Source organism: Hemicordylus capensis, chromosome 3, assembly GCF_027244095.1.
Source record: "Hemicordylus capensis ecotype Gifberg chromosome 3, rHemCap1.1.pri, whole genome shotgun sequence".
Classification (NCBI taxonomy): domain Eukaryota; kingdom Metazoa; phylum Chordata; class Lepidosauria; order Squamata; family Cordylidae; genus Hemicordylus; species Hemicordylus capensis.
In genome coordinates this window covers 351970704-351982760 of record NC_069659.1, presented here as the reverse complement: position 1 = coordinate 351982760, position 12057 = coordinate 351970704, and the positions used below count along the sequence as shown (strand labels likewise).

The 12057-nt window shown below is 47.2% G+C and overlaps 1 long non-coding RNA gene across 1 annotated transcript; it reads left to right on the top strand.

The window, feature by feature from the left end:
• The first annotated feature begins 1147 nt into the window (after positions 1-1147).
• On the top strand, positions 1148-10555 carry LOC128351383 (uncharacterized). Its single transcript, XR_008319745.1, has 4 exons — positions 1148-1628; positions 4895-5012; positions 6558-6601; positions 9208-10555. It is a non-coding gene; the product is annotated as an uncharacterized LOC128351383 (long non-coding RNA).
• Positions 10556-12057: the final 1502 nt, after the last annotated feature.

The window sequence follows — 12057 nt, the reverse complement described above, 5'->3', positions numbered from 1 at the left end:
GCCAGCTGACCAGAACAAGCACCACCACCTCCTCCTCCTGCTTCTCCTTCTTCTCTTCCTCCTCCTCCTCCTCCTCCTTCTTCCTCCTCCTCCTCCTCTTCTTCTTCCTCTTCTTCTTCCTCCCCCTCCCCCATTTTGGGGCCAGTACCAGAAAGGCAAACAGAAATTCCAGGTTCTCTCCCCTTGGGCTGACTTTCTTTTTAGCTTTACCTCTTAGGTGAAATTTTGCACTGGGCTTTTCCTCCTGCCCAAGAGGGCCTTGCCCGCAGACCTCATCCAAATTCCTGAAAATGTTATTTCAAAAAGAAAAGAAAAATCCCAAGTAAGTATGCATCCGATGGCTGCCTTAAACTAGAGGTTCCCGATCTTGGGTCCCTAAAATGTTGTTGGACTACAACTCCCATCATCCCCAGCCACTAGGGATGATGTGAATTGTGGTCCAGAATCTGGGGACCCAAGGTAGGCACATAGGAAACTGCCTTCTCCTGAGTCAAACCATTGGTCCTTCAAGCTCACCATGGTCTACACCAGGGTAGGCAGCCTTTGGCGTCGGTGTTTCCTGTAACTTGGATTGCCAGATATTGTGGATTACAGCTCCCATCATCCCCAGTCAAAAGCCATTCCTATCAACTCAGGATGATAGGAGTTGTAGTCAACATCTGAGAACCCTGGTTACAGGGAACACTTTGGCACTCCAATTATTGTTGAACTACAACTCCCATCACCCCACAGCCACAATTTTATTGATGATGGGAGTTCAACAACAGCTGGATTGCCCAAGGTTGCTTACCCCTGGTCTACACTGACTGGTAATGGCTTTCCAAGATTTCAGGCAGGAGTCTTTCCCAGCCCTACCTGGAGATGCTGCCAGGGACGGAACCTGGGACCTTCTGTATGCAAAGCAGATGCTCTGATTAAGCTTGGGGACCTTTGCCTTAAACAGTCAGTCCCGGAGACTCTAGGAAAGGGTGGTCAATGTTTCAACTTGCCACTGTAGCTGTGCAGTCTCCTCCGACATGCAGAGGTGCACTTAGGTAATTTTGGAGCCTGGACCTAAAGGCCTTTGGAGCCCCCTCCCCTGGAGGCCCCCCTCCTGCTGCAAATTAAGCATCACCCCCCTACACACACACACACACACACACACACACACACACACACACACAGACAAACACAGTATTTTTAACATGTGGGGTATTTTTATGCAAATATGCAGGAGCAGAAACATTTCAACACACAACTTAAAATATTCCCATCTCACATTTTTCTTTCCCCAGTCCCCATGCTGTCTCTAAAGGAGCCGGCACAGGTCACAATCATACTTGGCTGCCAAAATCATAAAGGCCAGCAATGATCTCACCACTCGGGACAGTCTAAAGAGGATTTGAGGGCCCCCCCAGGGGGTGTGGAGGCCCTGGATTTCAGCCCCTAAGTCCAGGGGTAAGAGCACCACTGCCGACATGTCGGAGATGAACTCAGAGAGAGTGCTTCCTTCAAACCTTGCTATTTGTCTCGCAGTAAGGATCCGTGCCTGAGTGCCCCCTTCCACTATTACATCTTGCTGAAGGCTTTCTCTGCCTGCTGTGTTGATTTCCTCTGCTAGATCCTCTATTCTGCACTTTCTGGAGCAGGTATATGTTCGGAAATGGACCATATAATTTCCTTGAGGGGGAAAAATGCCTGTAAGAAAGCTTAATAGAACATTTGATCTCAATAACCCTGTTCAGGCAACAGGACTCTTCCTCTGTGCATACAATGATTTATTTATTTACTTACTTACTTATAATATTTATATGCTGCCATTCTTCATAAATGAATTTATGGCAGCTTATAACAAAATTCATTTTTTAAACACACCGTAAAAAACAACAATAAAACACAGCCTCTACAAATCTTAGAAATGCAGGATAAGGCAATAATTAAGTAGAGCAGTCACAGAGAAAGTTATAAGAGTTCGGGGAAGGTCTGCTGGAATCAAATAAGACTTCAACTTGGACTTTCAAAAAGCTTTCGACACAGTTCCTCATCAAAGACTCTTGAGAAAATTTAGCAGTCATGGGATAAAAGGACAAGTGCATGTGTAGATTGGTTACTGGTTGAAGGACAGGAAACAAAAGGTAGGCCTAGAGCAACTTCCTTATGAGGCAAGACTACAACACATGGTCTTTTCAGTTTAGAAAAAAGATGTCTGCGAAGAGACATGATAGAGGTCTATAAAATCATGCATGGTGTGGAGAAAGTGGAGAGAGAGAAATTCTTCTCCCTCTCCCATAACACTAGAACCAGGGGTCATCCCATGAAATTGATTGCCAGGAAATTTAGGACCAGCAAACGGAAGTACTTTTTCACACAATGCATAATCCACTTGTAGAATTCTCTGCCACGAGATGTGGTGACAGCCAGCAACCTGGATGTCTTTAAGAGGGGTTTCGATGACTTCATGGAGGAGAGGTCTATCAATGGCTACTAGCTGGAGTGCTGTGGGCCATCTCCAGCCTCAAAGACAGGATGCCTCTGAGTCCCAGTTGCAGGGGAGCAACAGCAGGAGAGAAGGAATGCCCTCGCCTCTTGCCTGTGGGCTTCTCAGAGGCATCTGGTGGGCCACTGTGGGAAACAGGATGCTGGACTAGATGGGCATTCTTGGGCCTGATCCAGTGGGGCTGTTCTTTCTTTTGTTTAGAATTAAGCTAGGATGGGGCAGGCCTACAATCAAGGAGCAGGGAGTTCCAGAGAGCCGGGAACACCACTGAAAAGGCTCATCCATGCAGTGCTGGCAATCATGCTTCAGAAGGTGGTGGGGTGCATAGGAGGGGCTCTCTGCATGATCTCACAGGCTGGGTGGAACTATATGGGAGTAAGTGGCCCTTCAGGTATCTTAGTAGGGATGTGCACAGAACTGGCGCGGGCCGTTTCGACGGAGGTGTGTGTGTGTGTGTGTGTGCTGCTTTAAGGGTGGGGGAGGATGCACTTCCCCCCTGCCACATTTCCCCCGCCGGCACTCAGTTCCTTAAATATCCCACGGGGTGGCAGTGTACCTCCCTGCCACTCCCTTCACTACGTTTGCCGGAAGTACCTGAAAGTAGCAGGTGTGCCTACGTGTGGCGGGTGCAGCTTTAAGGGTGGGGGAGGATGCACTGCCCCCCCCCGCCACATTTCCCCTGCTGGCGCTCAGTTCCTTAAAGATCCCCTGGGGCGGCAGCCTGAGCACCGGCGGGGGCAATGCGGCAGGGGGAGTGCATCCTCCCCCGCCCCGAAAGCTGCACCCCCCACCGTCGAACTGGCAGAACCGGCTGCCATTCAAACTGGTTCAGAGGCCCACAAAGGGCCTCCAAACCGGATCTGTGCACATCCCTATATATCTTAGCTCTAAGCTGTTAAGGGCTTTAAAGGTCAAAACCGGCACCTTGAATCACACAAGAATGAATGAGGCCATTCACACAACCAAAAACCAGGGTAGGAAAAGGTTTGTGTGCTGTGTGTGCTGTTGATTGTACGGGAGCAAACAACTAGGCAGGAGGAGAAAGAAATGACTATATGAGAGACAGGAGTTCGATAGGACAACTTTTCTTCTATCTTGGTCAAATGCCAGGTAGGGCAGGGTTGTCCTACCCAGCTTTTGCTCCTACCTTGATTCCACACACTCACTTCTCCCTCCTCCTACCTAGTTCTCTGCTCCCGCACAACTGAAAACGGGGAACACACAGAGCTCTCACACCTTGTCCTACCCAGCGCTTGCTTGTGTGAATGACCTCTGTACTGGCGTGCAGGCAGCACTCCATGCAATCAGGATTCTGCCCCCCCCCCCCGCCGCCACAAGCAGGTTCCCAATAACATGGAGCACTGTCCACACCTGTATACTTGCACACATGTGAGTACAGACATGCATTTGAACATGCGTCTGGCAGGGAGTGTGGCTGCCCACTGTACACTCATTCATTGTATGAAGGGGACCTGTCCCTGCTGTCTAAACAGGGCTGCAGTGAATCTGGGTGTACGCCTACGGCAATGCAAACATATTTAGCAAATCTTATTACCTGGGTGAGCAGGTTTTTGGAGGGGGGCTGGGAAGAAGAATGGAGAGGAAGGCCAGGAGTTCTACTGCAGGTACAGGCAGATTAGCAAAATAAATAAATCCCCACAATCTCCAATATAGGGAGCAGAAAAGAGGGACAGCAGTTGGCCTGTATGTAGTTGTGTCCTTTAAGACTATTGGACAATAGGCAGGCCCTGAGCCGGTGATCAGTGTTTAAGCCCAGTGTGTGAAATGGTTTCATGTCCCGATTTCTACACAGCAAATGCTGTTCAAGGTACAACAGCAGGCCAGCCTGGGGGGTTTGTGGCCAGTTTTCAGCTCTAGGAGAGAATTTTCAGTTCCTTCTGCAAAACCCACCTTTCCCCCCAGGAAGTTCCTATTTACATCCACCTCCACATCTTCACACGGTCCCCCACCAGGAAATCTCAATAGGGTTGCCAACTGTTTACTCAGCCCTTGTAACTGTCCCTTAACATCTTTTGGCTCTGCCGTAGTCAACATGATTATTACCTGTATGCCAGGAAAAGCTTCACCTGATAATTTCTACCTATCAAGCCTCTATCAAAGGGACAGGAGTAAGCAGAGCGCTGTTGTTCCTCTGGCCAGATGATAATCCTAAATGTATTTCATGGTTACCTGTTCCGCTTCCTTCCTTCACTTATCTGCTGGAAAATGTTTGATTGTATGCTGCTGGGGGCAGGGATCTACCTGTAAAGTGCCACATATGTTGATGAGGCTGCTTTATTAACTCAGGAATAAGAGGTAATGATGCACTGAGGCTTGCAGAAAAGGCAATGATGAAATGAAAGGAGGAAAGATATAGCAAATATGAAATCTGATTCCTTCCTTGATGCTTTTGAACAGGCACCTGCAAATCTGCTGGGCAAGTGTCAAAAATCCTCAGCCCTCTGGCAAGCAGAACATGCTGCACCACACAGATCTCCTCCCTGGACGTCTCATCTCCACAGCCATTTTTGAGAAGGTAGGGAACAGCAGGAATCTTTTCTGAGCAGGAGGAGAGAAACAGACTCCTACTGCTTCTTACTATCTTCATAGCCCTGTGCAACTGGCAGAAGATGGGCTTCTCTCCAAAGGCCAGAAAAAGATCGGAGGGAAGAGAGTGGATTGGTGACAAGCACAGATAATGGCTGGCTAGTGAGCCTAGCCTAAATTGGTGGGTCCCTGCTTTTGAACCTGTCCACCAAAAGACAGTCAGGACAGAAAGGTTGTTCATGGGATGGCAGTTCTAGGATGCGGATAAACTGCCTGGTAAAGTTCTCAGATGTTCTTTTGGGGATGAACCCTATAATTCTCTTCAAATTGCACTTTAGAGAAACTTCAGTTCCAGTTCGTGGCTGGTGAACTATTATTTGGGGCTGTATATGCCAACTTAACAACCCCTGCTAACTTGGCAAAGAGGCACCTTTTAACGTGGCGATTCTCTTGATTGAGCAGGGGGAGAGCAACTGGCCCTCTCCACCCCCAGCACAGGACCTCCAGTGACTGCTGCTGGTGTCTCTCTTATGCTTCTTTTTAGATTGTGAGCCCTTTGGGGACAGGGGTCCATCTTATTTATTTATTATTTCTCTGTGTAAACTGCCCTGAGCCATTTTTGGAAGGGAGGTATAGAAATCGAATAAATAAATAAAAGAAATAAATATATGCTGAGCAGACTCATATGCCCTTTCTGGTCAAGCAGAAAAGATCCCTGACCAGCCAATAATGCAGGCAGTAAGCAGGATCATCCTGGAGACAATCTATCTATGTGGCCACTAAGAGTCGACACTGACTTGGTGGCACTTAATCAATCAAGCAGGCAGGGCTGCCTCTGGGCTAACCAGCACCCAGTCCAAAAATGGAAAATAACACCCTCCGCTCCCTGCGGGGAAAAAAAAAATACCAGTACGATCAGATCCACCCCATCTGCACGCTGCCCCCCTGTTCATGGCATCGCTGTTTGGGTTGGTTCTAATCAGAAGCAGCTTGTCCTAACGAGCCAGGGGTGCCCAACAAGATGCAGCTGCCTCTGGTGACCACTTACCGGCAGCATCTCAACCCCATCCTGCTCCTCCCCACCGTTAATGAGACAAAGGGCCAGCCTGCAGTCAGCAAGGAGAGAGAGAGAGAGAGAGAGAGAGATGTTGCCATAAGCAGAGGCAGCTGCATCTTGTTTGCACGCCCCCCCCCCCCCCCCGGGCTTGTTAGGATGAGCCACTGCTGGTTCTAAGAAAGGTATTATACCATTGTGTATACCCCCCATGGATCAACAAGGCTCCCTATGATTTTTGTGGATATTAATATCACATTGACCATCCACAAAAAGGTTCTAAAGACTGGAGGAAGATGATCTTCTGCCATCTAAAGATGGGCAGAAAGACTTTTGGGGAAAGGGGTTTGCCTGCCCTCCAACCACGTGGAAATACTAACCCATGTGGCTTCTGTTTATTTTTTCGCTAGTGTACTGTAGAATATTAATCTCCAGCTTTATTACTACACTTCTGTTTACTTCTGTTCTCTGCCTTGCCAGGGACTCTAGGTTTCACTCACTGCTGGGAATGGATCTGCGTCACAGTGAGTTTTGGTATCTTCAAACCATTTCTGCTTTTGTTTTAGTCCCAGTAACCGTCCGTAGTAGAAACTGAGATCCATCTCATGCCTCGCAGAGGCTAATCTAATTAAGTCTGCACGCAACCCCCTACTTCAGTCTGAAGACCAGTTCAGGTTGCAGGCTTGGGGGCTTCCCCACTTTGCCTCTCTCTGCCTTGTTTTGCTTACAATCTGGCCTGAAGAAGAGTTCTGGAGAACTCGAAAGCTTGCTCACTACATGGATATTTCCACTGGTTCTAATAAAAGCATTACCCTGTTTCTGTTCCTGTTCTCAGTGTACCTTGCGGGGCAGCTCCAAATTTCATAGATAGGTGTACAAGGAAATTGGAACACCATATGATTAGCAAGCAGTGGCCTATGTGCAATGGGACCAGGAAAGGAAAGCCTGAAGTACGGTTATCTGCCATGCTGATTAGTCTAACCAGTTAAGCTACAAGATGTTGTAGCCCTGGAGATAACAGCAGCACGCAGACTCTCCTGTTTAGAGAGGAGAGCTGGTCTTGTGGTAGCAAGCATGACTTGTCCCCTTAGCTACGCAGGGTCTGCCCTGGTTGCATATGAATGGGAGACGATGTGTGAGCACTGCAAGATATTCCCCTCAGGGGATGGAGCCGCTCTGGGAAGAGCAGAAGGTTCCAAGTTCCCTCTCTGGCTTCTTCAAGACAGGACTGAGAGAGATTCCTGCCTGCAACCTGGGAGAAGCCATTGCTAGTCTGTGAAGATAATGCTAAGCTAGCTTGACAAATATATGGCAGCTTCCTATGTCCTTGAGATCAGCTGATGTGTCTTAAGGTGAGCAAATGATTGGGAAATCCAGCAGATATCATTCACCTGATAGGAATCAACAGGTGAATGATATCTAAGGTGACACTCCATCCTGTGTGTGTTGGTAACTGAAAAGAAGCAGCAGTGTGATACAGAGGGAGAAACAGACAGTGGCTGAATTCACACGGAACCACGGGTCCAATGGTCCCACAGTTCTACGCCCCCTTCTTCTTCTCTCCTGTCTGAATTCAGACATTCAGGAGAGCTGCCTCTCTGCAGTCAGCATTCGGATGTAACGCTGGCACTACAACACCGCTGTTAAAGGCGGTGAAATCCCACTCTCACTAAAGTTTCAGAGTAGAGTTTGGGCAGAGAAACGAGAGGTCCCTTTTTGCCCTTAGCTCCGGTTTCCTGAATTCAGACATGTGGCTTTGGAAACCAGAGGTAAAGGGACCCCGGTTTCCTGTTACATCTGAATTTGGCCTGAGTCTGGGAGTCTTGAATGGAGATTCTGGGCAGAGAGCTAGAGTACATTATGATGCAGGGTTAGCTCTCTGGGATCGGCTGTAACCTGCTGATGACTTGTAGGATTGCTCTGCTGTTTCAGCTCCATCCAGCACTCAATGTGTAGATTTGAAAATAAACCAAAGATCACAAAGATGCCACAAGTCTCCTGCCTTCTCTCCTCCAAAGGAAGCTAGAATTCACAAAGCACTACTTCCCTGGAATTCTTCACCACTTGGAAAAGTGGGGCCCAGGCACACTACACAGAGAGGTGTTCTTACTCCTGGACTTCAGGACCGAAGTCCAGGGCCTCCACAGCCCCTGGGGGCCCCCAAATCTTTTTTAGTCTGTCCCGAATGGTGTGGCCACCTGGCAGAGCATGATGATGCTTAATTTGCAGGTTAGTGGGGGGCCTCCAAAGGCCTTTAGGTCCAGACTCCAAAATTACCTAGGTACACCTCTGACTACATATGCACTTTAAATGATTTATGCCAATTTTATTGAGCAATCATTTAACTGAATAATGAATTCATTAATGAATTGACCAAGAGTTCTTTAATTTGGTGGCAGTCTCATTACCTATAATCAAAGGCAGACATTTCTTATGAGGTTGTAAAAAACAAAAAACTAACCACTTCCATAATCCACGTGAGGGTTCCAGTGCTGACTTCTCCATATTTGCAGTACACCAAAATCTTCATGGGCCCATGCAACAGAACTATCATCTGTGCACCCAGCTGTGGAAGGTAAATTGCCTCACCCCTGCCGTCAAATTGTCAGTTAAGCTACAGATGGGGTTGCCAACTGACTGGTTAAAAAATCCTGGACTGCTTGTGTGCCTTTAACAGTATGGCTGACCATGCTTACTTCCATGATGATTCCTGCAAATCAAAACGAAGCAACATCGAGTGTCAACTCTAGGTTCCAAAGCAGCAAGCAAGCCTTTTGGTCACAGCTGTTATATCATGCTCTCAGAGAAGGTCTCCTGCTCCTGCCATACCATACTGGAAGTATCTTTAGTTCTCAAGAGCTATGATTTCCAAGCTTCTGTTCCAGATGTTGGACTACAACTCCCATCATGTGGCTGTGGATCATGGGAGTTGTAGTCCAACAAGATCTGGGGACCCACACTTGGGAATCCTTGCTCTAGAGACCACACATATACCATGTCTGACTCCATGCAGCTGTGCTTCCTAGGCAAATTATTTACCCTTTTACCTACTTTATCCCCCCATATATATTTTTGCAGTTAGGGTAATTGATGGGTACTTTTTTGTTTTACTCTTTCTTTGACAGCATAGGAGCTGGATTCTGCTTTATGTTCCTGAGAGTCACCTTGAGACTATAACGCACACAAGAAGAGCCTGAAGTTGTATGAAGAAATATACACGTCTTTGGAAGGAAGAATGTGCACTGACTTTACCTCTTGCATTTCATAGCAGTTTGGCCCCACTGATTACAGTTCCCCCTTCCCATACCCATGTGTGTATATACATCAGCCGTCAAATGGAGATAATTTTTCATACAAAAGACAAAGTGTATTCTAGTCCAGGAAAGCTTCTGCCATCACAATCTTTCATCTTTAAGATGTCACAAGACTATTTGTTGTTTCCAAAGGACTGGAAAGTAGCCAGTGTAACACTGATTTCCAAAATGGGATCCGGGGGATCTGGGAAATTACAGGCTGGTTAGCTTAGTGTCCGTTCCAGACAAATTGATGGAAAGCATTTGTAAAGATAAAAAGGTTAAGCATATAGAGGAAAGGCCCTCCTGAAGGAGAACCAGAATGGCTTCTATAAAAGGAAATCTTGCCTCACTAAACTTTGGAGTTCTCTGAGAATGTCAACAAGTGTGTGGATCAAGGTGATCCAGTTGACATAGTCTACCTGGACTTCCAAAAAGCTTTTGACAAAGTTCCTCATCAAAGACTCCTGAGGAAACTTAGCAGTCATGGGATAAGGGGACAAGTACATGTGTGGATTGCTAACTGGTTGAAAGACAGGAAACAGAGAGTAGGTATAAATGGAGAGTTTTCACAATGGAGGGAAGTGAGAAGTGGGGTCTTCCAGGGATCTGTACTGGGACCGGTGCTTTTTAATTTATTCATAAATGATCTAGAAGCAGGGGTAAGCAGCGAGGTGGCCAAATTTGCAGATGATACCAAACTCTTTCGGGTAGTGAAATCCAAAACAGATTGTGAGGAGCTCCAAAAGGATCTCTCCAAACAGGAGGAGTGGGCGACAAAATGGCAAATGCAGTTCAGTCTTGGCAAGTGTAAAGTGATGTATATTGGGGCAAAACCGCCTAACTGCATATATGCTTATGAGCTATCTAGTGCCTGAGCTATAAGTGCCTGGAGAGGGATCTTGGGGTTGTGGTGGACAGCTTATTGAAAGCATCAACTCAATGTGCAGCAGCTGTGAAAAAGGTCAGTTCCATGCTAGGGATCATTAGGAAGGGGACTGAAAATAAAATGGCTAATATTATAATGCCCTTATATAAAAATATGGTGTGGCCACATTCAGAGTATTGTGTACAGTTCTGGTCACCATACCGCAAAAAGGACATTCTTGTAGAATTGGAGAAGGTGCAGAAGAGGACAACCAAGATTATCAGGGGCCTAGAGCACCTTCCTTACGAGGTAAGGCTACAACACCTCGGGTTTTTTAGTTTGGAAAAAAGATGACTGAGGTATATAACATGGTATGGGGAGAATGGAGAGAGATATTTTTTTTCTCCCTCATGCATAACACTAGAACCAGGAGTCGTCCCATGAAACTGAAGACTGAGAAATTTAGGACCAACAAAAGGAAGTACTTTTTCATACAGTGCATAATTAACCTGTGGAATTCTCTGCCGCAGGATGTGGTGACAGCCACCAGCCTGGATGGCTTTAGTATCCATTTAATGGTTTTAGATCAATTCACAGAGGACAGGTCTATCAATGGCTACTAGTCTGGTGGCTATAGGCTACCTCCAGCCTCAGAGGCAAGATGCTTCTAAATACCAGTTTCAAGGGAGCGACAGCAGGAGAGAGAGCATGCCCTTAACTCTTGCCTGTGGGCTTCTCAGAGGCATCTGGTGGGCCACTGTGTGAAACAGGATGCTGGAATAAATAGGCCTTGGGCCTGATCCAGCAGGGCTGTTCTTATGTTTCTGGATGTGTTCAGAGAACAGAGGTCTTTCCCGGTCTTACGAGGAGGTTGCAGGGAATGAACCTGACATCTTCTGCATACAATAAAGCATGTAATCTACCAAGAGCTGCAGTCCTTTCCCAATAGACAATCATAATGCAATATAAGATAATCATCATAAACAAGCACAATAAATAACATTTTTGATTTGTTAGCATATAAAGCCCTGGGCAGCCCATACTGGACATTCAAGAGAAAATAGGTGGAAAAGAGAATTCAGCTTGGAGGTAAATGACATTGACCAAGCTGTGTGTGTTCCTGCATTTTCAGCACGGAATTTTTTGTGCTTCCCTGCAACTTATTCATCTCTCCACCCACCTGAAGATTGACAAAGGATCCATGGCATTTGCACAGCCTTGAAGATTCTGTAAGGGAGCCTGTGTGTCTGCTTGCTCCTCAATTACCATGGGGCCAGGCAATGGTTAACTTGGTCAACCCATTCTGCTCAATGACATCACCCATTTAATTGCTGTAACTAGTTGGACACCCTTTTTACGTGATGCTTTAATTAGAGCGGCGGGATGCCAAGGAGCCTTGTGCTTTGCTGATCAAAATCTGGACGTGGGTTTAAAAAGCATTCTAGATACGCATGATGCTGCTGCCTATGAAAAAAAAAGAAGCTGTTCTCACACACAGCCTATCCCAGGCTAGGGAAGCCCCCAGCCTGGAGTTAGGCTGCATGTGAGAACCGCCAGGATCCAGCCCGATCCTGGCAGGGCAGCGTTGCCTAGTCTGGCTTTTTAGCCTGGGTTAAAGGCGCCAGTGTGCTATTAACCCAGGCTCTGGGATCGTACGTCTCCTCGGAGTGTTCAGCCCATGGAGACACAGAGATGAGCACCTAGAGCACCCATTTCCTGGGGGAACCCCCAATGCACCATGCTCAGAGTGTGGTGCATTGTGGGATACCCAGAGGCCGAGACATGTCGTCCCAGCCTCCAGAGCTCTGTGCTGCCTGGC